The following is a 25,000-nucleotide window of genomic DNA, read 5'->3' on the forward strand; positions in this document are numbered from 1 at the left end:
GAACCAAGGCAACCATCATAACTTTGGTTTACAAAAACTAAATCCAAATGTTTTTTGGTGTTGTACTTTGCGTGGTTACTAAAGTGAGTGGAGCATTTTCTGACCCGACTGTCTCTAGTGAATATAATTTATTTTTTCATATCCTGGCGTCAGGGGGAGGGATCCTGGCGTCAGGGGGAGGGATCCTGGCGTCAGGGGGAGGGGATCCTGGCGTCAGGGGGAGGGGATCCTGGCGTCAGGGGGAGGGGATCCTGGCGTCAGGGGGAGAGGATCCTGGCGTCAGGGGGAGGGATTCTGGCGTCAGGGGGAGGGATTCTGGAGTCAGGGGGAGGGATCCTGGCGTCAGGGGGGGGGGGATCCTGGCGTCAGGGGAAGGGATCCTGGCGTCAGGGGGAGGGATCCTGGCGTCAGGGGGGGAGGGGATCCTGGCGTCAGGGGGAGGGATCCTGGCGTCAGGGGGAGGGATCCTGGCGTCAGGGAGAGGGATCCTGGCGTCAGGGGGAGGGATCCTGGCGTCAGGGGGAGGAATCCTGGCGTCAGGGGGAGGGGATCCTGGCGTCAGGGGGAGGGATCCTGGCGTCAGTGGGAGGGGATCCTGGCGTCAGGGGGAAGGATCCTGGCGTCAGGGGGAGGGATCCTGGCGTCAGGGGGGGTCCTGGCGTCAGGGGGAGGGATCCTGGCGTCAGGGGGAGGGGATCCTGGCGTCAGGGGGAAGGATCCTGGCGTCAGGGGGAGGGGATCCTGGCGTCAGGGGGAGGGGATCCTGGCGTCAGGGGGAGGGGATCCTGGCGTCAGGGGGAAGGATCCTGGCGCCAGGGGGAGGGGATCCTGGCGTCAGGGGAAGGGGTCCTGGCGTCAGGGGGAGGGATCCTGGCGCCAGATGTGTTCGTGCATGTCCCAACTAATAACAGTGTTCTCGGCTACACGTACAAGGTCAGTCGGGTTGAACTCATTATTACAGCCATTCCTTCATTGAGAGAGATGACATAACCACCACCCAGGCTCTCCCTCGTGCCGCCAGATCATTGGCCTGGCCAGTTAACACATGGTGGAACACACCACAAGCCCCGAAAGTGTGTGTGTGTTTGTTGTGGTATATTTCTGGTATATCCGATTGGTATTGCTATCCTTAAACTTTTCAATTTGTCCCCGAGGGGCGAGTTTATTGGGTAGCGTCACTCATCCTGTGAGTGGACACACTGCCATAGTACTATGTACAACACTCCCCAATAGGAAGAAAACCCGCTGGGTTGTTCAACAATTGCTATCCTTGTTCTTAAGGACACATAATATATCCATATATAAAGATAGCAAAAGCGAATGTACCATGGGTTATGATGGTCTGGGGGCATGAAGGCAGATGCTTGTGAAGACATGCCGGCGTAAGGCCAAGTATGCCTCAAGTCAGCATGTATTATGCTCTCCACACTCGTCTTGTGTTAGTGACTAAAAGGTCAAAGGCCCATAATGACACAACCCAACATCTGGTTAGACACATGCCAGGAACATTGTGCGTGTTAGTGACTTGGCGAGAATTTGCCAATTAATCACCATTGTAATTATGATTAATGGGCTTTGCTATTTCCATTGGTAATAGTATAGCCAATTGTACGTTGTTGTGTATGATAATTACATAAACGCTCAAATGCCCAGAGTACCCGCATTGTAGGGGCGTTATTCAGAGAGCGGCACGCATTTATACCTCAGTATACCTCAGTATACCAGCGGGTCTCGATACGGAGACGTTAAGGTTGATGAGATCTGCTATTTATGTGTGTTTTAGTTTTTGATGGGGAATTAGGTATGCTTAGGGGGTGATTTCTCGCCATGCCCTGTGGCTCGGGGGATTGATGCCCTGAAACTACATAAACACCCTATACCCCCGAAGTGGCAAGGGGAGTTAGGGGACAACAATCACTACTGAAGGACATAAGACCATCAGAGATAGATGAGTGGCGCTGCCCAATAAACTCGCCCCTCGGGGCAAAATTTACAAATTTACCATAAGAGGTGGTCGGGTTCCTAAGCTCAGAGGGATCACAGGTCACCAGCGGCGAGCAGGGCTGGGCGTCGCTGGGCCGAGCATGTCCTGCCTCACCTACACCAGCTAGTTTTAAATTTAATTTTGCCCCGAGGGGCGAGTTTATTGGGCAGCGCCACTCATCTTGTGAGGGGATACACCGCCATAGTGACAGTATTGGGCAGCGCCACTCATCTTGTGAGGGGATACACCGCCATAGTGACAGTATTGGGCAGCGCCACTCATCTTGTGAGGGGATACACCGCCATAGTGACAGTATTGGGCAGCGCCACTCATCTTGTGAGGGGATACACCGCCATAGTGACAGTATTGGGCAGCGCCACTCATCTTGTGAGGGGATACACCGCCATAGTGACAGTATTGGGCAGCGCCACTCATCTTGTGAGGGGATACACCGCCATAGTGACAGTATTGGGCAGCGCCACTCATCTTGTGAGGGGATACACCGCCATAGTGACAGTATTGGGCAGCGCCACTCATCTTGTGAGGGGATACACCGCCATAGTGACAGTATTGGGCAGCGCCACTCATCTTGTGAGGGGATACACCGCCATAGTGACAGTATTGGGCAGCGCCACTCATCTTGTGAGTGGACACACCGCCATAGTGACAGTATTGGGCAGCGTCACTCATCTTGTGAGGGGATACACCGCCATAGTGACAGTATTGGTCAGCGCCACTCATCTTGTGAGGGGATACACCGCCATAGTGACAGTATTGGGCAGCGTCACTCATCTTGTGAGTGGACACACCGCCATAGTGACAGTATTGGTCAGCGCCACTCATCTTGTGAGGGGATACACCGCCATAGTGACAGTATTGGGCAGCGTCACTCATCTTGTGAGGGGACACACCGCCATAGTGACAGTATTGGTCAGCGCCACTCATCTTGTGAGGGGATACACCGCCATAGTGACAGTATTGGGCAGCGCCACTCATCTTGTGAGGGGACACACCGCCATAGTGACAGTATTGGGCAGCGCCACTCATCTTGTGAGTGGACACACCGCCATAGTGACAGTATTGGTCAGCGCCACTCATCTTGTGAGGGGATACACCGCCATAGTGACAGTATTGGGCAGCGCCACTCATCTTGTGAGTGGACACACACCGCCATAGTGACAGTATTGGGCAGCGCCACTCATCTTGTGAGTGGACACACACCGCCATAGTGACAGTATTGGGCAGCGGCACTCATCTTGTGAGTGGACACACCGCCATAGTGACAGTATTGGGCAGCGTCACTCATCTTGTGAGGGGATACACCGCCATAGTGACAGTATTGGGCAGCGTCACTCATCTTGTGAGGGGATACACCGCCATAGTGACAGTATTGGGCAGCGCCACTCATCTTGTGAGTGGACACACACCGCCATAGTGACAGTATTGGGCAGCGGCACTCATCTTGTGAGTGGACACACCGCCATAGTGACAGTATTGGGCAGCGTCACTCATCTTGTGAGGGGATACACCGCCATAGTGACAGTATTGGGCAGCGTCACTCATCTTGTGAGGGGATACACCGCCATAGTGACAGTATTGGGCAGCGTCACTCATCTTGTGAGGGGATACACCGCCATAGTGCAACCCGTTCTCGCAAATTTAATAAGTCAATATTGACTTATTAAATATGTGCATAGGTGACATACTTAACATAATAGATACCCTTAAAAAGATTCATTGAAAACACCGACCTTACCTAACCTTGTTAGTATCTTAAGATAAGCATCTTATTGCTTCGTAATTACAATTATTACCTAACCTATAATAGGTATAGGTTAAGTAATAATTGTAATTACGAAGCAATAAGATGCTTATCTTAAGATACTAACAAGGTTAGGTAAGGTCGGTGTTTTCTATGAATCTTTTTAAGGGTATCTATTATGTTTAGTATATCACCTATGCACGTAGTTAATAAGTCAATATTGACTTTACGAATTTGCGAGAACGGGTTGCCATAGTGACAGTATTGGGCAGCGTCACTCATCTTGTGAGGGGATACACCGCCATAGCAGCATGTACAACACTCCCCAATAGGAAGAAACCCCGCTAGTGTCAAGCATTAAAACAAAGGAATCTCTACCTTGCGAACGCTGGAACTTAGGCTTGCCAATCAATGTGCACTCAAGATTAATATCCACCAGATGCTGTAATACTATTTCAGGTTTAATTGATATATAGTTAGTATTGCTTAGGTAGTAGAGGTACAGATGAGTTGAATTACTTGAATGTTATTGTTTTCAGAGTTGCGAGACAGGTACTGAAGACTAAGAGAACTGGACGTAAATAAGACCTTCCTCCCATGGGCTTGTAGGCCTATCGCAATGTTCTTTAGATAACAGAACACGTGTTGAACACTGCCAGGTGCAGGTGACGATAAATACCGGGTAAGAAATGGGTTTAAATGTTCCTTTTAACATTATTTTTGGTTTGTTTATGTACTGTGAGAGACGCTTTAGGGCGGTGGCTGAGGCTCGAGTCATTTTAATGAGGGAACCAGCTGAGGCTTGTAGTTAGTGGCGCCTTGCATGCCATCCCCCGCCCCCGACCCCCTGAACTTTGTCCCAGCCCTGAATCTATAGTCTCAGCCCTGAACCTATAGTCCCAGCCCTGAACCTATAGTCCCCAGCCCTGAACCTATAGTCCTAGCCCTGTACCTAGCTCCACAACTGAACCTCAACCCTCCCCTTAATCTTTGTCCTTTCCTGAACCTAATCGTGCTTACCTATTGTGTTTACAAGACGTCCAGTCCTTGGTCTCCGTATCCCACTCATCAATAGTCTGATGTAAGTAATCTCGACTATTAATTATCTTCAAGGCACCAAGAGGAATTTTCTCGGTGCATAAGCAGAGTTTATTTCTGTCCTCGACAATGTTCTGGACTAAAGTGAGCGCCTTCTAGTTGGTCAACCAGACCACACACTAGAAAGTGAAGAGACGACGACGTTTCGGTCCGTCGTGGACCATTGTCAGGTCGATTGTGAGACGATACGTCGTCGTCCCTTCACTTTCTAGTGTGTGCTTTGGTCAACATTTTTCAGCCACGTTATTGTGACTCGTCATCTACAAATATATTATTATATCTGCTTTTAAATCTTTTGTCGAAAGAACCTCCATCTCTCCTGTCTTTACAGTAGTTCATTCCACGTGTGTGTCTGTCGGGAGTTTTTGTATTCCGTACAGCGCCACTCGTTCAGCTTCCTCTTGGTCGAAATATATTATTTTATCAAGTTCTTGTAGGTGTATAGCTTTTGGTACCGTGTTGGCCTATGGTAGGCGTGTATGAGGAGGACAGGGTGCATGTTCGCCGAGATATTATAAACACGGGCTGTGTGTATAGGCCTTGGTTTCTCGTATAGGATAAACACTGATTTAATAAATGTAAGATATATGGAGGTATATGGTCCTGAGCTATATTTAACATTCTTCTCGTTATATCTCTCTCCCTCTCTACACTCTCTATCCTCGTCACTGTCTCACTTCTCATACCCCCCCCCCTCTCTTCTCTCTCCTTCCCCTCCGCCCATCCCTTCCCGTCTCCTCATACTCCTCTCTCCTCCCCCTCTCCGCATCCTATCGTCTTACACAGCCTCCCTCTGACGGGGATAAGGATAACATCTACGCCTTTCCCAGCCCAGCTGGAGACTCAACAAGTATGGTATCAGCGACCGTCATACATGTAACATACACGTAACATACAGAGCATGGTGATAGTTAGGATAGGAGAGAGAGTAACGATACATAGAAACATACGATATATAAGTAAATTCCATTGTTCCTCATTACTGGATGACTGAGAAAGGCTGATCCCACTCACTGGGCAGGCTGACACCCGTGGGAATCATGAAAATACTATCTGTCACACATACCAAAAGAATAGCGGTGGTAGAAGAAAATATCAAAGTGTTCAGTGAGGATCCACAAGGTACTCTTTATTTTCTTCTCCGAGGCTATGGGTCCCTACACTTGCACCAGAGGTGGTACCCCTATCTGTCAAATATAAATGCTGTTCTCAAAAGATTTTCCCATTTTGTATCCGCAAGATAACGTAAGTTTTTTAAGGGTTGACAAATGTAAATCTTTTTGTTTGAAAAGCTGTTCATTTGAGATAGTTATGCAGGTCCCAGCTGGGTCTGGGTACAAGTGACAGGATGAACAACCCAGCGGGTTTTCTTCCTATTGGGGAGTGTTGTACATGCTGCTATGGCGGTGTGTCCACTCCCAGGATGATTGGCGCTGCCCAATACTGTCACTATGGCGGTGTGTCCACTCACAAGATGAGTGGCGCTGCCCAATACTGTCACTATGGCGGTGTGTCCACTCACAAGATGAGTGGTGCTGCCCAATACTGTCACTATGGCGGTGTGTCCACTCACAAGATGAGTGGCGCTGCCCAATAAACTCGCCTCTCGGGGCAACACTTTAAAAAATAAACTCTCAGACACACACACGTAACATCACGAACGTAACAATAAATAATTTATATTTATAGCTTTTTAGTATTGCAGAGCAACGTAAAATGCAAACTACGAGTGCATGCAAAGTGATAAGTAGACTATACACCTCTCACTGTGTACATACACAATGAGAAGTAGACTATACACCTCCCTCTGTGTACATAAACAATGAGACTGCACACCTCTGTGTACAAACACAGGGTCATGATGGCGGTCGAGGCAGAAGACAGACAGTGGGCGTAACCGTCAACAGGACACAGATAGTCTAGACGTGCGGGCGTGTCCTGGAGTTGACGGGGAGACGGGTATATATATATACAATACTGTCCCGTACGGGTTGCAACTCTCCAGAAATGTTAAGATTGGTGTTAAACCACACTCAGGTGCAGACATACAGTTGTGCACGCAGATACTGGCCATAGCCACGCACTCATTTTTTTTATTATTATTATTTTCTACCACAGACGTGGCCAGACATTTACAATGCTAACCAGCATATATACATTTTCTTCTGTCCTCCATGGACAGGGTTAGAGATCAGTTAAACATATAGTTCAAGGGTTTATTAAACAATCAACCACAGAAGGTGATTCGGTACTTTTAAAATGCTAAGCTAACCTACATACGTAAATACATAGATACACAGATTTACGTATGCCCTACATAAAACGCACACATTGTATGGTGCTATTATTTATCATAGATAACTTTATCCACTACGTAGAATGGTCTGTAGTTACGCGCTTCATCCTTATCAACCTGGACCCGGATTCACCAAGCAGTTACGCAAGTACTTACGAACGTGTACATGTTTTCTCAATCTTTGACGGCTTCTGTTACATTTATTAAACCGTTTACAAGCATGAAAACTTCCCAATTAACTATTGTTATTAACAGCCTCCTGTTGCTTCGGAGCTCATTAACTGTTTAATAATCGTAAACAAAGCCGCCAAAGATAGAGAAAAGATGGACAGGTTCGTAAGTGCTTGCGTAACTGCTTCGTGAATCTCGCACCCCCAGGCTTTGACCAGAGCCTAACCTAACATACCAAAGGACCCACGAACAGGAAACGGGACATTATGTTAATTTCACGACCCACTACCATTTTCTAGTACGCTATAGTTATTGGTAAAGTATACATGAGAATACGTCGTGCTATTGGGAGGGGTTGATCTACACGGAGAGATGCGTATATCAGTGCTCATACAGTGAGTTTAACTATTAACTTTGTTAGTGAAGCAATTACGCCTAAAGTTAAAAGAAAGGAATATTGCGATCTTAAAGAATCTATAACATGATAGGCTATGACCATGACCCCTAGCATCTACACATGTCATTAATATAACCATTGAATTTATGCAAACTTCACCTCATGGCAGGCTAACCTGTCACTACATAAGTCACCAATTTTATAACTCTCTAAATAAATAATTTTTATTTGTATATTAGCTAATACGTGTGTGTGTGTGTGTGTGTGTGTGTGTGTGTGTGTGTGTGTGTGTGTGTGTGTGTGTGTGTGTGTGTGTGTGTGTGTGTGTTTCATACAAGTAATCATAATTTGATGAAGGCCGAACTCTTCGCAAATATGTTAAAAATATACGGAAACAAAATTAAAAATAAAATGTTTATAGGATTTTGCAAATTTAAAACACAAAATTGTTTGTTGAGAGAGTGACCGGGACCACTTCAACCTTCCTTCATTATAGACGAGAAATATGTTTTGTGTGTGTGTGTGAAATATGAGACAAAATAAAAAGTTGTGTTTGTGTACTCCCTCCTCCCATGGTGTGTGTGTGTACTCCCACCTCCCATGGTGTGTGTGTGTGTACTCCCTCCTCCCATGGTCAACCCCCGCGTGTGGTTCAGCCTTATCTTCATAAGCTTTATAACACCCTCGCCCACAACCACTCACTCTCTCCTGCAATCACCCTTCACCCTATAGGCGGCCCCCACCCCGTTATTTGCCCAGAAACATACCCTCCCCCGCCCTTAACCCACTCCACCATCACCCACCAGTCAACCCTCCCCGCCCTTAACCCACACCACCTTACGTCAGACCAATCCTGGAGTATGCAGCTCCAGCCTAGAGTTCATACCTAGTTAAACACAAGGCAAAGTTAGAGAAGATTTAGAGGTATGCCACCAGACTAGTCCCAGAATTGAGAGGTATGAGCTAGGAGGAAAGACTACGGGAGCTTAACCTCACGTCCCTGGAAGACAGAAGAGTAAGAGGAGACATGATCACCACCTACAAAATTCTCAGAGGAATTGACAGGGTGGACAAAGACAAAATATTTAACGTGGATGGAACACGAACAAGGGGACACAGGTGAAAACTGAGTACCCAGATGAGCCACAGAGACGTTAGAAAGAATTTTTTCAGTGTCAGAGTAGTTAACAAATAGAATGCATTAAGTAATGATGTGCTAGAGGCAGACTCCACAGTCTCAAATGTAGATTTGATAGAACCCAATAGGCTCTAGAATCTGTACACCAGTTGATTGAGAGTTGAGAGGCGGGACCTAAGAGCCAGAGCTCAACCACTGCAAGCACAACTACGTGAGTACCTAAATCCTCACTAACCACCCTCCACCCATTCTTAACTCTTTCCCCATCCACCCACAGCTTAACCCTTTGCTCCTTACACCCTCAGCCAAGTGAACACCTCCCATACTCCTGGCGCAGGGAGGTAGAAACCTGTAGAGAAAACGAAATAAGACGGAGTTTTGAGACTGGAAAATGTTGCATCAGTAAAGGAGGAGCCGCCCAGGTCGAGTCATGAGGCGGCACTCGCGACAACAACATCCTGTTTTTATGTTATTACTTCAGCAAGTTAATGTTTACTAATAATTTATCATGTGTAGAATAATTTAGATTATTATTTATAATTTTGTGGTATATGATAATATTTTGTCTCTATCTTCTTCTATTAAGGAATAATAGAAGAAGATAGTATAATATTATTATACTATTATTATACTAAGATAGTATAATATTATTATACCATATTATAATATTATTCCTTAATAATAAATTATTAAGGAATAATTTGTAAAGAAAAAAGTATATTAAATAAATATTTGTGTAAAAGTCCCAGTTAAATAATAATATGGCTGGTTGCCATAGGAACAACCCGTTCTCTCGAATAGTACATCGCATTTTGACGTAGAAATCCCCTACGGCCAAAAACTTGGGTATGACTAAAAATCATAGTGGCTCGCAAAATTGCCGTAATGTCCCGTTTTCTATTCATGGGTCCTCGGTTAGGTTAGGTTCGAGTAATTTAGTACATTAATTTAGTGACGTTGGAAAGGACGGGTTGGTTTAAGACCCATAGACCTGGACTTACCTGAGGGACATCGTCAACTATAATGAGTTGCATATTTTTTTTCTGCATTTTTTTGGATCATTACGGTGACTATTTTTAATGTGAATAAACTGAGTATCAAGACTGCAAGATCTATGCAACATTGCATTTTGGTTTTATTTGTCTCTCTTGTGGTTTCATGATTTGGTCGTACTGGTTGAGTAATTTCAAAAGGCAGGATCTTCCAGCTCTAAATCCACGTCGACTCTGTGTTGAACAGTTGAGTTTTCTCAGTACTCATAACCAGTGAAAATAATACCTAGAAAACTGTGCAACAGGCTCCCCACACCATGGAACACTGTTGTCTTTAATTTAGCAAATTTAATTCATAAGACAATCGGGGAGAAAGGTTAATGTCTGAACACAAAATAGGCTCAAAACACAACATTCACTAATCGTTCTCAACCCACCATCACCATACAGGAGCTGCGCATGTTGTAAAGTGTGTGGATAATCTGTTACAAATCTAAATATTAACATTTCAATATATTTGCTGATTGGAAACGCAAAATAATGCCTTGGTTATAGGCTTTACATATTTAACTTAATGAATTCGCAACATGGTAAATTCAGAAAGATGTTTTTAAATGTGAAAACACGAAAGAATTTACTTAGCCCCGGAACCCTGTTGGGACATTGATTGCACCCTACACAAGACCACTTACAAACTAGAGCAAATTTTATGTTATGATCGCATGCATTCAGTATCGTGTAGATATGTCCATTATACTCCATTACACACGCCTATAACACACCAGAACAACAACCTCGTGTACCGGATACCACTGGATAGATTTTACACGCAGTGACGTCATGTCTATTTCCACGTTTTTTGTATCCGCATTGCCATAATATGACTGGTAGCGCCGTGGCGGGTCCTGGCAACTGTTGCCTCCACCGTGACACAGCCGTGACATTCCTTCTTGTTTTGGGGATGTTATGTATCCTGAGTGTCACGACTGTGCTGGTCCATGTGGCCACATGTGGTCTTGGGGAAGCCTGACAGGTGGTACGCGGTGGTCGATGTATCATAGTGACGCATTGTGCCTGGAGGCCGATTTTATCTTGAAATAATTTATAGAATGAGGCTTTAGTTTATATGTAGTAGTACCAATTACAGGAGTTAATTTGAAAGAATAGGGCTATGCAGGTTAATTTAAGACACACTTTGGGTTTCTAATACCAAGGATAAAATAACGATGGAGTAATAAAGCCAAGATAGACTACACTAAGAAGTAACCCTTGAGTATTTGGGAGTTTTTTTAAAAGGTTTTTGAGGCGGTTCCTTCCATGTTGAGAGCAGCGGATGGGAGTGGAGGAGATACCTTGTGGTTACTTTGCGATGATTTCGGGGGTCATGGTCCACGCGGCCCGGTCTCCGACCACCCGTCCTCGTTGCTGGACTGGTCAACCGGGCTGTTGGACGCGGCTGCATGCAGCCAAACGTATGAATGACAGCCTGGTTGATCAGGTATCCTTTGATACCTGTTGATCACGAGATGGGAGGACTGATTACCTATGAGGCCAGGTAACATTTTGAGGTTATCATGATTGAACATGATAATTTTTGTACCAATAAATGCTTTATTAGATGTTACACGGGAATAATATTCAATATATGTAGTTCTTGTCAATGCCATATCAGGACGAGAGTGACAGGATGAATGTCGGAAAATCCGACACCATTTAATAATAATATACAGACAGACAGATAAGAGCTGTGTTGTATAAACAAGTTACCCATAGAAAACGTAACTTGTAGTGGAATTACCGTCTATAGAAAACGGGATATCATCACCACATACTATTATAATTCACCAGCTATTCTGCTGGGAATTATTCTTAAATACATAAGTCTTTGGACTTTACCATCATAAAAACATCTTATATAAATTAACTTAATTATCAATATTAAAGTAGAGTAAATGTGACCCTTCTATCACGTTCTGAAATCTGGACAATGTAAGCCAGGCGTCAGAGTGAGGAGGAGGGCAGCCATTGTTGTGTCACCTCCGAGACGTGTGGAGCAAACGGCTCCTATCATTCTGGACAATGTCGGCCAGTAACGTCAATAGGATGGAGTGTTAAACAGCCATTGTGTATACGAGACCAGAGGCACACGGGAGCAAATACGGCTCCTGTTAATTTTACTTGGACGTAGTGTTATGGAAACCAAAGGTACCATCTCCAACACGATGTCTACAATTCAAGTTAAGTGTCTATCCGAAACCCGTTTATCATTCATTTATGGCCATTAATGTCAGGATATAGGGTTAGCCGGTTAGAACGCGAAATCGCCTCATACTAAAGGTAATTAAGCCAGGTCTTTAATGTTCCATGTACTGTATAGTGTTTTCTCTGATATAGCTTGTCATATATAGGATTCTGGCTTCACAGCTAGCGCACTTTTGACAGGTCAAGACGAGGATGCAAGATTATGTGCACCAGTTACTGGGTGATAGAAGCTACCTCAAAGAGGATAATTTGGTGTCTACACTCTAGTTATACCTGGTGGACTAACCTGCTGTACTATAAGAGAAGGAACCTCATCAATGTATGTAGCTATTACTGTAATTTGATTGGCTGCATATGTGTAATATAAACCCCCCCTAATGTGTAGAGGATCGATTTGTGAGATTATGAGATTATTGCAGAAATACAGTCCACTTATCATTATACAAATTGCTATCGAAGTATATAAATTAACGTAAATATAAATTCATATAAATTAAATAAATATAAATCTCACAGGTCGGTTCCCACATTATTTGGTCCTTCGAAACCGAATTATTTGGACCTTCGGAACCGGAATATTCGGTCCTATGAACCCACATTTGGTCATCTTAGTACCGGATGAACCAGTTAACCAGTGGATTCATTAAATATACTAGTGCAGTGTTATTTAAACAAAGCCAGCAGTCAAGACGGCAGCGTAGCCTCGAGGGAGCTCAGGAGCCTCCCTCAGCCCAGTTCAGCTTCGTCAGCGGTTTCATGCACACCCACAGATATTTGGTGGCGTGTTATTTCGTGAAATGACAGCGCTAATATAGAATCCAGCCAAATTAGTGACTGTGTCGCGAGATTGTTCACGGATTTCGTGGTGTTACATTTCGCGAGAGATTATCTACGAATTTTGTGGAGTTTATTTCGCGAGGTCACTAATAATATTTAATACTTCTAGATAATATTAGAAGTTTCATAGAGGCTAATTAAGAGGCTATTATCAATAATTGTGTATATTATTTCTCCAAAATAGAGAATTATTTAATATATATTGCACTAGTGATCACAGTATAATATTTACTAATTGCCAACCCACAACAGGGTAGGATATGACTAGTTGAACTATTATCGTTCATCCTAGTCCCATTATTACCATAGTCAGTTGTACTATATTGATTAACCTAGCACCATTAATGAATGGTCCAGACCCTATTTTGGGTGTAATTTTTATCAACTCGAGTTGAGTTGTATATATAATAATTTACTTATGATCATTACACCTTTGAGTGATTAATTAGTGTCTCTACCATCCTGGGGTGATATAGAAGAGCTAACCTAAAGGTACTTCCAGTGACACTGGTTTATCACTCAAATCATTAGTGTGTATGATTGTATATATATATAATGTGTATTAATTTTAAGTGCTAACCTCTAGTAGAGGTAGGATTATTGCCTAGTGAGTGCAGCATTTACCCTAGGCTACCATCAGTGCTTGTTCAGTATTATGAGCAGCCCAAGTACAAGCCCCACAAGGCTTCACCAACTAGCCAGTATGGATAATGCAGGGAGAATGAAAAGAACCCTTGCAGGTCTTAAAGGTCATTTAACAAGACAGATCAAGAAATGTGAAGATTTGTCACAACAATCTCAAGTTGATTATGCTGACCTGGAAAGCTATTATCAAGCAGCTGCAGGTAAATTTGAGCAAATCAAATGCCAAATGGCTGTCCTTGTGGGGACAGACTACTACCATCAATTCATTGGTAGCCCTACTAAATATCAGGGTATAACCATGTTAAACTCTGCAGGAGGTAAATTACTCTCAGGCCCAGTATCAAGCCTGAGGAGACCTATGCCTGCAGATAAACAATACCAGTAGAAATCTAAATTTGTCAGCTGATTATATTTCTCCAGTAGCATTATACTAAGGAGATTACAGCTGACTATAGTAACAGAGGTTGATGTTAGTATCATCATATAAAGCTGGAGATGAGTTCATGAGGCCTCAGTGGCAAATCAGTGAACAGTAGCCTAAAACAGCTACAAGTCACTGCGACCAATGTCACTGAACCCACTGCAGTCTCAGAACCATACTTTACTTTAATGATGAGCTATTCAATCCTCTGAATCAATTAACTAAATTAAACCCCAATAAATTTGATGACTGATTTGATACATTTATTATTTAATCAAGATGTATTCCATGGGCCTCAGTGTTTATATATCAGTGACCAGTTACCTGAAGAAACTTCAAGTTATATCTAATGTCACTGATCTCACTGCAGTCCCTGAATCATACTTGACTGTAGTACTTGATCACATCCAGTCTTCTGGGTTAAATAATATGTAATAAGGCTTGAATATTAGCCTTTCAAGAGTTGACAGGGAAATGAAATCGCATTAGACTTCTAACCCCTGCAACTCTAGTACGGGACATCCGTCCTGTACGAACAGACGCACAAATGTGTGATTACTAACTACTAACATCAAATTAATCTAATAATCCGAAGGAGGAGTATCGGTGTTCGTCTGTTCTAAAGAGGACTTCGACCCGTGAGCAGCCCCCTGGGGAATTATGTCGGAAAATCCGACACCATTTAATAATAATATACAGACAGACAGATAAGAGCTGTGTTGTATAAACAAGTTACCCATAGAAAACGTAACTTGTAGTGGAATTACCGTCTATAGAAAACGGGATATCATCACCACATACTATTATAATTCACCAGCTATTCTGCTGGGAATTATTCTTAAATACATAAGTCTTTGGACTTTACCATCATAAAAACATCTTATATAAATTAACTTAATTATCAATATTAAAGTAGAGTAAATGTGACCCTTCTATCACGTTCTGAAATCTGGACAATGTAAGCCAGGCGTCAGAGTGAGGAGGAGGGCAGCCATTGTTGTGTCACCTCCGAGACGTGTGGAGCAAACGGCTCCTATCATTCTGGACAATGTCGGCCAGTAACGTCAATAGGATGGAGTGTTAAACAGCCATTGTGTATACGAGACCAGAGGCACACGGGAGCAAATACGGCTCCTGTTAATTTTACTTGGACGTAGTGTTATGGAAACCAAAGGTACCATCTCCAACACGATGTCTACAATTCAAGTTAAGTGTCTATCCGAAACCCGTTTATCATTCATTTATGGCCATTAATGTCAGGATATAGGGTTAGCCGGTTAGAACGCGAAATCGCCTCATACTAAAGGTAATTAAGCCAGGTCTTTAATGTTCCATGTACTGTATAGTGTTTTCTCTGATATAGCTTGTCATATATAGGATTCTGGCTTCACAGCTAGCGCACTTTTGACAGGTCAAGACGAGGATGCAAGATTATGTGCACCAGTTACTGGGTGATAGAAGCTACCTCAAAGAGGATAATTTGGTGTCTACACTCTAGTTATACCTGGTGGACTAACCTGCTGTACTATAAGAGAAGGAACCTCATCAATGTATGTAGCTATTACTGTAATTTGATTGGCTGCATATGTGTAATATAAACCCCCCCTAATGTGTAGAGGATCGATTTGTGAGATTATGAGATTATTGCAGAAATACAGTCCACTTATCATTATACAAATTGCTATCGAAGTATATAAATTAACGTAAATATAAATTCATATAAATTAAATAAATATAAATCTCACAGGTCGGTTCCCACAATGAACAACCCAGCGGGTTTTCTTCCTATTGGGGAGTGTTGTACATTCTGCTATGGCGGTGTGTCCACTCACAAGATGAGTGGCGCTGCCCAATACTGTCACTATGGCGGTGTGTCCACTCACAAGATGAGTGGCGCTGCCCAATACTGTCACTATGGCGGTGTGTCCACTCACAAGATGAGTGGCGCTGCCCAATACTGTCACTATGGCGGTGTGTCCACTCACAAGATGAGTGGCGCTGCCCAATAAACTCGCCCCTCGGGGCAAAATTAAAAAAAAAAAAATTAATCAGGACGAACTTCAGTTATACTTGTGTGAAATGGCTCTGAAATATTTTATCGTATGTATTTTCCTTACAAAACGAAAAGATATTTATGCCTGGTAGCATTGATCATAGTATATAATTTTGAAACTAATCTATTTTCTGGCATCTAGTACCAGGTCTTGAAACTGCCGACACTGGTATCAGGCCACTGTGGACACTGGTATCAGACTACTGTGGACACTGGTATCAGGCCACTGTGGACACTGGTATCAGGCCACTGTGGACACTGGTATCAGGCCACTGTGGACACTGGTATCAGGCCACTGTGGACACTGGTATCAGGCCACTGTGGACACTGGTATCAGGCCACTGTGGACACTGGTATCAGGCCACTGTGGACACTGGCATCAGGCCACTGTGGACACTGGTATCAGGCCACTGTGGACACTGGTATCAGGCCACTGTGGACACTGGTATCAGGCCACTGTGGACACTGGTATCAGGCCACTGTGGACACTGGTATCGGGCCGCTGTGGACACTGGTATCAGGCCACTGTGGACACTGGTATCGGGCCGCTGTGGACACTGGTATCAGGCCACTGTGGACACTGGTATCGGGCCGCTGTGGACATTGGTATCGGGCCACTGTGGACACTGGTATCAGGCCGCTGTGGACATTGGTATCGGGCCGCTGTGGACACTGGTATCAGGCCACTGTGGACACTGGTATCGGGCCGCTGTGGACATTGGTATCGGGCCACTGTGGACACTGGTATCAGGCCGCTGTGGACATTGGTATCGGGCCGCTGTGGACACTGGTATCAGGCCACTGTGGACACTGGTATCAGACCAATTATCCAGCTGTCACTCCCCTTGTCGTACATTTCCTCACTTCAGTCGTAAATTCGCTCCTTTGCCCTCAAGAAAGTGCACTCAGCCGGCCTAAGTAAAATAGGTACCTGGGAGTTAGTCAGCTGTCACGGGCTGCTTCCTGGGGGTGGAGGCCTGGTCGAGGACCTGGCCGCGGGGACACTAAAAAGCCCCGAAATCATGTCAAGATAACCTCAAGATATGCGTGTTTTCTTTATACATAAAGTTGATTTGATGTACACAAGACCTGCCTCGCATGGGCCGGGAGGGTCGGGGTCCACGAGCTAGAGTTCAACCTTGGGAAACCCAATTAGGCGAGTACAACCACTTTTACGAGTTTCTGTTTTGCAATTTTTTTTGTGTAGACCCGTATGGGATTAGTTAAGTTGGAATGCTGAGCGCAGCGTTGACCCTGAAGGCCCTCAGGGGACGCAAATTACCACCTTGTGGCCTCCTGCTACAAGGAACGTGTTCAGTCTCACTTCCACGAGCTGGAAAGGGTACAGTGGGTAGTAACACTAGTAGTTAGAGGCAATAAATCTCTTGAAGTAACTCACTTGCTATGTGCTATTTGTCATTTGGCATGACCTTACGAGAGTGAGTGAGTGAATGAGTGAGTGAATGAGTGAGTGAATGAGTGAGTGAGTGAGTGAATGAGTGAGTGAGTGAGTGAATCAGGAAGACCTGATGTAAGCTAGCGTAAGAGTCTCAAGGAAATAGAATGGGTGATCAAGAAGAGATAACGGAAGCGGTTTCAATTAGCTTCAAAGGAAAATGCGACGAAATATTTAAGAAGTCAGTGAGAGCAATGAGCAACAGCTGGTAATACTGGGCTTTGGAGATAATGCCTTATATAGGTGAAGGGAATTATCAGGGGGAAAAGCGCCAAGCCATTACGACTACATATAGCACTTGGAATGGATCAGGATGATAAGGATTAGGGATGGTACAGGGGGGGGGGAGAAGTGAGCATTAGTGCCAAAGCACATATAGGTGAGTAGACAGACGAAACGTGATCTTGACATATGAAATATAGAGACAACAAAAGTAGACGAAGGTAGACTATTTTGGATAGAGGAGAACAAGAGGACAAGTTCCGTCCGTGTCTTTCAGAGGGCGGGTCAAGAACTTTTTTCAAGAGCTAGCAGTGCCCCATATGTACAATTAGTTGAGTACGCACACACATATTCACTCGAGACAGGTGGCGGCATTGACAACTCGCAATAAACGTCAGCAGTGAATGGATTGGCACCTGTAACCCTTCACTCTGGAGCAGTGAAGGGTTCACTCACCAGCAGCAGGTGCAGCGACCATTGCTGCTGGGGTGCCAGGCCCGTCGGGGCTAATAAATGTGTCAGCGAGCCGCCTGTGTTGTGGCTGGGGAGGGTCACCACTGGCACTCTGGTCCCTATCATATGTCTGCTAACTGGACTGGGGGTTGAAGGAGGATCCTTTTTCAGCGTTCACTTAGTCAACTTCCTGCAGGACTTAATAGAAGTGCCAGAGAAAGACAGTTCTCTGTACCTGTAATCAGTTTCCCTGCTCTTATTGTGAGATATGACTGAGGACCAACAGGTACGTTACCCCCATGGAATAATAGTCAATAATAGTCCCCCCGTAGTGAGGACCAGCAGCTAGGCTATCCCCAGGCCCAGTAGTCTATCCCTTCAGCAGCTGCCTGCCTGGAGCGCGGTTGAGGTTAGTCACTGTACCTCCCAGATCGGGTATGGTCACCCGGGTGCTGTTGTGGTGGGCGTGGCGGCTGGGTCGCCCTCGGGAGGAACTCTTCCTTGACGAAGCCAATGTGAGAGGGTCAGCGGGAGTTCCACAGTGGAAAGATTTAATATTTTGTTTTGTTTTGCCCCGAAAGGCGAGTTTATTGGGTGGTGTCCCTCGTCCTGTGAGTGAACTTACCGCCAGAGTGACAGTATTGGGCGGTGTCCCTCGTCCTGTGAGTGAACTTACCGCCAGAGTGACAGTATTGGGCGGTGTCCCTCGTCCTGTGAGTGAACTTACCGCCAGAGTGACAGTATTGGGTGGTGTCCCTCGTCCTGTGAGTGAACTTACCGCCAGAGTGACAGTATTGGGCGGTGTCCCTCGTCCTGTGAGTGAACTTACCGCCAGAGTGACAGTATTGGGCGGTGTCCCTCGTCCTGTGAGTGAACTTACCGCCAGAGTGACAGTATTGGGCGGTGTCCCTCGTCCTGTGAGTGAACTTACCGCCAGAGTGACAGTATTGGGCGGTGTCCCTCGTCCTGTGAGTGAACTTACCGCCAGAGTGACAGTATTGGGTGGTGTCCCTCGTCCTGTGAGTGAACTTACCGCCAGAGTGACAGTATTGGGCGGTGTCCCTCGTCCTGTGAGTGAACTTACCGCCAGAGTGACAGTATTGGGTGGTGTCCCTCGTCCTGTGAGTGAACTTACCGCCAGAGTGACAGTATTGGGTGGTGTCCCTCGTCCTGTGAGTGAACTTACCGCCAGAGTGACAGTATTGGGCGGTGTCCCTCGTCCTGTGAGTGAACTTACCGCCAGAGTGACAGTATTGGGCGGTGTCCCTCGTCCTGTGAGTGAACTTACTTCCAGAGTGACAGTATTGGGCGGTGTCCCTCGTCCTGTGAGTGAACTTACCGCCAGAGTGACAGTATTGGGTGGTGTCCCTCGTCCTGTGAGTGAACTTACCGCCAGAGTGACAGTATTGGGCGGTGTCCCTCGTCCTGTGAGTGAACTTACCGCCAGAGTGACAGTATTGGGCGGTGTCCCTCGTCCTGTGAGTGAACTTACCGCCAGAGTGACAGTATTGGGTGGTGTCCCTCGTCCTGTGAGTGAACTTACCGCCAGAGTGACAGTATTGGGTGGTGTCCCTCGTCCTGTGAGTGAACTTACCGCCAGAGTGACAGTATTGGGCGGTGTCCCTCGTCCTGTGAGTGAACTTACCGCCAGAGTGACAGTATTGGGTGGTGTCCCTCGTCCTGTGAGTGAACTTACCGCCAGAGTGACAGTATTGGGTGGTGTCCCTCGTCCTGTGAGTGAACTTACCGCCAGAGTGACAGTATTAAGCGGTGTCCCTCGTCCTGTGAGTGACCTTACTTCCAGAGTGCTGTGGCGGTATGTTCACTAACAGGATGAGTGACGCTGCCCGTTACGCTCGACCTTTGGGGCAAAATTAAAGAAGAGCGGAGCCAGTGCATCTCCTGCATGACACCATACCTTGAGGTTACCTTACCTTGAGGTTACCTTACCTTGAAGTGCAAATATCCATGGAGATACGGAATGGAAACAACAGTTGATCAGCGAAGTTGCAGAATTTGTGATGAGAGTGACGGACACCGCCTTGACCACTATCTACGTGAATGTGAACACCTGAGAGACATTAGAAATATGTGTAGAATAATAAACCCCACATTGTTTGAGTTAGGAAAACACTATTTGTCAAATATTGATACTGTTCTTAAAAGATTCCCCCATTTTGCACCTACAAGATAACGTAAGATTGTAAGGGTTGACAGATGTTAATCTTCTTGTTTAAGGAGCTGTTCATTTGAGACAGTTAAGCAAGTCCCAGCTGTGTCTGAGTACAAGTGACAGGATGAACAACCCAGCGGGTTTTCTTCCTTTTGGGGAGTGTTGTACATGCTGCTATGGCGGTGTGTCCACTCACTAGATGAGTGGCGCTGCCCAATAAACACGCCCCTCGGGGCAAAATTAAAAAATTTTAATTTGAATTTGAAGTGTTTTCGGGGCTTAGCGACCCCGCGACCCGGTTGTCGACCAGGCCGTCTCGTTGCTGAACTGGTCAACCAGACTGTTGGACGCGGCTGCTCGCAGCCTGACGTATGAATCACAGCCTGGTTGATCAGATATCGTTTGGAGGTGCTTATCGAGTTCTCTCTTGAACACTGTGAGGGGTCGGCCAGCTATGCCCCTTATGTGTAGTGGAAGCGTGTTGAACAGTCTCGGGCCTCTGATGTTGATTGAGTTCTCTCAGAGTACCGACTGCACCTTTGCTTTTCAACGGGGTTATACCATTTATTTTATTTTATTTATTTATATACAAGAAGGTACATTGGGGGGGTTAAGAGAGTACCTAGTAATGATGATGATTTTACATTCTTGTAAAGCCACTAGCACGGATAGCGTTTCCGGCAAGTCCTTAATCTAACAGATCATTTTAAGTTGATAATTTCCAGTAAAACTGACAAAATGTTTACAGGTACATTGTAAGAAATTCTGACACAATAAACAAAGATTAGATTAATACATAATAGTATCACTGCTACGAGGAGCCGCTACGAGATCACTGCTACGAGAGCCATGACTCTACGTTCGTAAGCCGAGTACGTTCTTTCACTCCTTCCCGCCTCGGCTCGTCCTCCACCCATCCCTTCCCGCCTCGGCTCGTCCTCCAACTCAGCATGACGGGAGGACACTCAAGTGAAGACACATGTGGTGAAGGACGCGAGAGATGATCCCCCGCTCACTGTTCCATCACTCAATAGTGCAACACTCAATAGTGCAACATTCACTAATGCATCATTCACTGCTGCAACAGCTATTATCAGTTAGCAAACGTTGATGTCACATAATTCTGCCACATCACTCTCTCACTATCTCACACTCACACTGTCTCACAGCCTCACACTCACTACCTCACAGCCTCACTCTCACACTATCTCACAGCCTCACACTCACACTATCTCACAGCCTCACACTCACACTATCTCACAGCCTCACACTCACACTATCTCACAGCCTCACACTCACACTGTCTCACAGCCTCACACTCTCACTACCTCACAGCCTCACTCTCACACTGTCTCTCACACTCACACTATCTCACAGCCTCACTCTCACACTCACACTATCTCACAGCCTCACACATTCTCTTGGACGGCCCCGATCAGTAATTTATACATATAACTGGCACCATTGATAGTTTTCATACATTTTTAAATTTTTTTAAATTTTGCCCCGAGGGGCGAGTTTATTGGGCAGCGCCACGTTATAGGTGACACACCAGGGGTACTTGACACACACCAGGGGTAGGGGGACACACCAGTGGAGGTGTCTCCCTCACACAAGACCTACAAACACTTAAGAGGAATGCACAACCCCCCTAGCGTCCCCCAGCGCTCGACAGCACATTAAGGCAGGGGCCCCAGTTGGGCACATTTACCGCCGCGGTGTGGATATGTGAGAGCCTGGCGTCCCCCTCCCCTTCCCCCCCAGGCCCTCCTCCACTTGCACACATGTGGTTTGTGGAGGGAAGGGATGGGGGGGGGGGAGAGGGGAAAGGAGGAGCAGGAGGAAGGGAGGGGTAAAGAATAGAGGAGGAGGAGGAAGGGCGGGGAGGGAAGACGGGAGGAAGGGGAGGTGGAGTAACGTAACGCTATACGATGTGTCTTGTTCGTTTCCCTCAGCAGAGGGTTAATGAAGAACGGGTGGGCACAGGCATAGTGTGTCACCTGTCACGGTGTCACTCTGGCCAGTGTCATCAGTGTGGTGTCACCTGTCACGGCCTCTGGGCAGTGTCATCAGTGTGGTGTCACCTGTCACAGTGTCACTCTGGCCAGTGTCATCAGCGTAGAGTGTCACCTGTCACGGTGTCACTCTGGCCAGTGTCATCAGTGTGGTGTCACCTGTCACACCCTCACTCTAGGCAGTGTCATCAGTGTGGTGTCACCTGTCACGGTGTCACTCTGGCCAGTGTCATCAGTGTGGTGTCACCTGTCACACCCTCACTCTAGGCAGTGTCATCAGTGTGGTGTCACCTGTCACGGTGTCACTCTGGCCAGTGTCATCAGTGTAGTGTCACCTGTCACGGCCTCTGGGCAGTGTCATCAGTGTGGTGTCACCTGTCACGGTGTCACTCTGGCCAGTGTCATCAGTGTGGTGTCACCTGTCACACCCTCACTCTAGGCAGTGTCATCAGTGTGGTGTCACCTGTCACGGTGTCACTCTGGCCAGTGTCATCAGTGTGGTGTCACCTGTCACACCCTCACTCTAGGCAGTGTCATCAGCGTAGAGTGTCACCTGTCACGGCCTCACTCTGAACAGTGTCACGAGAGTGTAAGAGCTGCCATACCCTTACCTTGCGATGGGGGTTACCTTACAGAGCTCAGCGTCCCCGCGGCCCGGTCCTCCCACTTTCTAGACAAAATTAAAAAACGAACATTAAGAAAAAGGAGAGGCAAAAGAGGGAGTAAGTAGAGGGAAGGAGCGGCCGTGGCCTCTCTTGGGTAACCCTCGCCGCCGCTAACATGAGAACCAACATAAACTTGATCCCATGTGATCCCTGGCGTCTGGCAGAGGGGTCGGGAGACACCCTCTCTCATTCCCTGGGACAAAGGTGAAATGGTATAACATGCCCATGTCTCGTCCTGGGCGGGACATGTACCACCCATAGCCGTCACCCATATCCCCCCCTCCCTCCCCCCCCTCACTACCCACAATCCCATCTCCCGTGTGGTTTATGACCCACAATCATCAACCCCTTCCCCCCATCTCCTCTTCAACCCCTTCCCCCCATCTCCTCTTCAACCCCTTCCCCCCATCTCCTCTTCAACCCCTTCCCCCCATCTCCTCTTCAACCCCTTCCCCCCATCTCCTCTTCAACCCCTTCCCCCCATCTCCTCTTCACCTCTGGGTGCAACCACACCTGTTGCACCCGGAGTGTTCCACTAAAAACAGTTGTGGAATATAGTACAAAACAAAGAAATTAACACAATTAACACGGTTTACACACGGCACATTTACTGCCATCTGGAGGCTGGTGGCACTGGCTTGGTTATCTCTTGAGATGATTTCAGGACTTAGCGTCCCCGCGGCCCGGTCCTCGACAAGACTTCCTTTTTTTTGTTACACACCCCCAGGAAGCAGCCCGTAACAGCTGTCTAACTCCCAGGTACCTATTTACTGCTAGGTGAACGGGGCATCAGGGCGAAAGAAACTCTGCCCAGTTGTTTCCGCCTCCACCGGGAATCGAACCCGGAACCTCAGGACTACGAATCCGAAGCGCTGTCCACTTAGCCGTCAGGTCCCGACCTGGCTGCCCGAGGATGTGCTGGTTCTCTCCTGCTCTGGGCGCTGAGGAGAGTGGCACTGTATGGCACCATTCTTCCGCCATCTTGTGTCAGGTGGCCCTGTTGTGGGACGGAGGGTGTTGTCCCGTCTCGAGTACTGCTCAGTACTCACTTCCCCCTTCAGAGCAGGAGAGATTGCTGCCTGGGGGAGTCACACAGCCGGGGGCTGGCTGGGAGCGTCACACAGCCGGGGGCTGGCTGGGAGAGTCACACAGCCGGGGGCTGGCTGGGAGAGTCACACAGCCGTAGTGATACTGAGCAGCTTGAGGTTATAGTGAGAGTATGGGTGGTGGTGGGCGGCGGTGGGCGGCTGGATGGGTGGTAGAGCCGCCTTCCGCCACTTCAACTTCTGATGTCTAACCAATCTGTTACTCCTGACGGTCCGATAAATCCCCTGCCTCCGACGGTCTACCCACTATCTCTTAAGCATTTTTCTTCTCTATCTTTCGAATGTTTGAAGTAAAAATGGGTGTTTTCTGGTACAGCCTCTGAACAGTAAATAATTTCAGGGGGATATTTATGGGTAGTTTCGGAGGTGGTGCTGGGCGTGGTGCTGGGCGTGGTGCTGGGCGTGGTGCTGGGCGTGCTGTACTCAAAAAAAATTGGCCGCCATCATAGACGAAAATAAAAAAAAAACGGTATTCTCTTCCTAATATATAATTTTGTCTCGTAGAGGCCATATTATTGAACACGAAGTAAAGGAATATAATATGTGACCATTTGAGACGTTTATGTATCCCATTACCGCCCATAGGATGGGTATGGGGTGCGTAAATGAACAGAATCAATGATTTGAGGATATTTTGACCAGACCACACACTAGAAGTTGAAGGGACGACGACGTTTCGGTCCGTCCTGGACCATTCTCAAGTCGATTGTCTTTGAGGATAGTTCTTGTACTCACCTAGTTGTGCTTGCGGGGGTTGAGCTGTGGCTCTTTGAGCCCGCCTCTCAATTTTTTTCCCCCACACATCCTAAGGAAGCAGCCTGTAAGAGCTGTTTAACTCCCAGGTACCTATTTAC

Source organism: Procambarus clarkii, chromosome 91, assembly GCF_040958095.1.
Source record: "Procambarus clarkii isolate CNS0578487 chromosome 91, FALCON_Pclarkii_2.0, whole genome shotgun sequence".
Classification (NCBI taxonomy): Eukaryota; Metazoa; Arthropoda; class Malacostraca; order Decapoda; family Cambaridae; genus Procambarus; species Procambarus clarkii.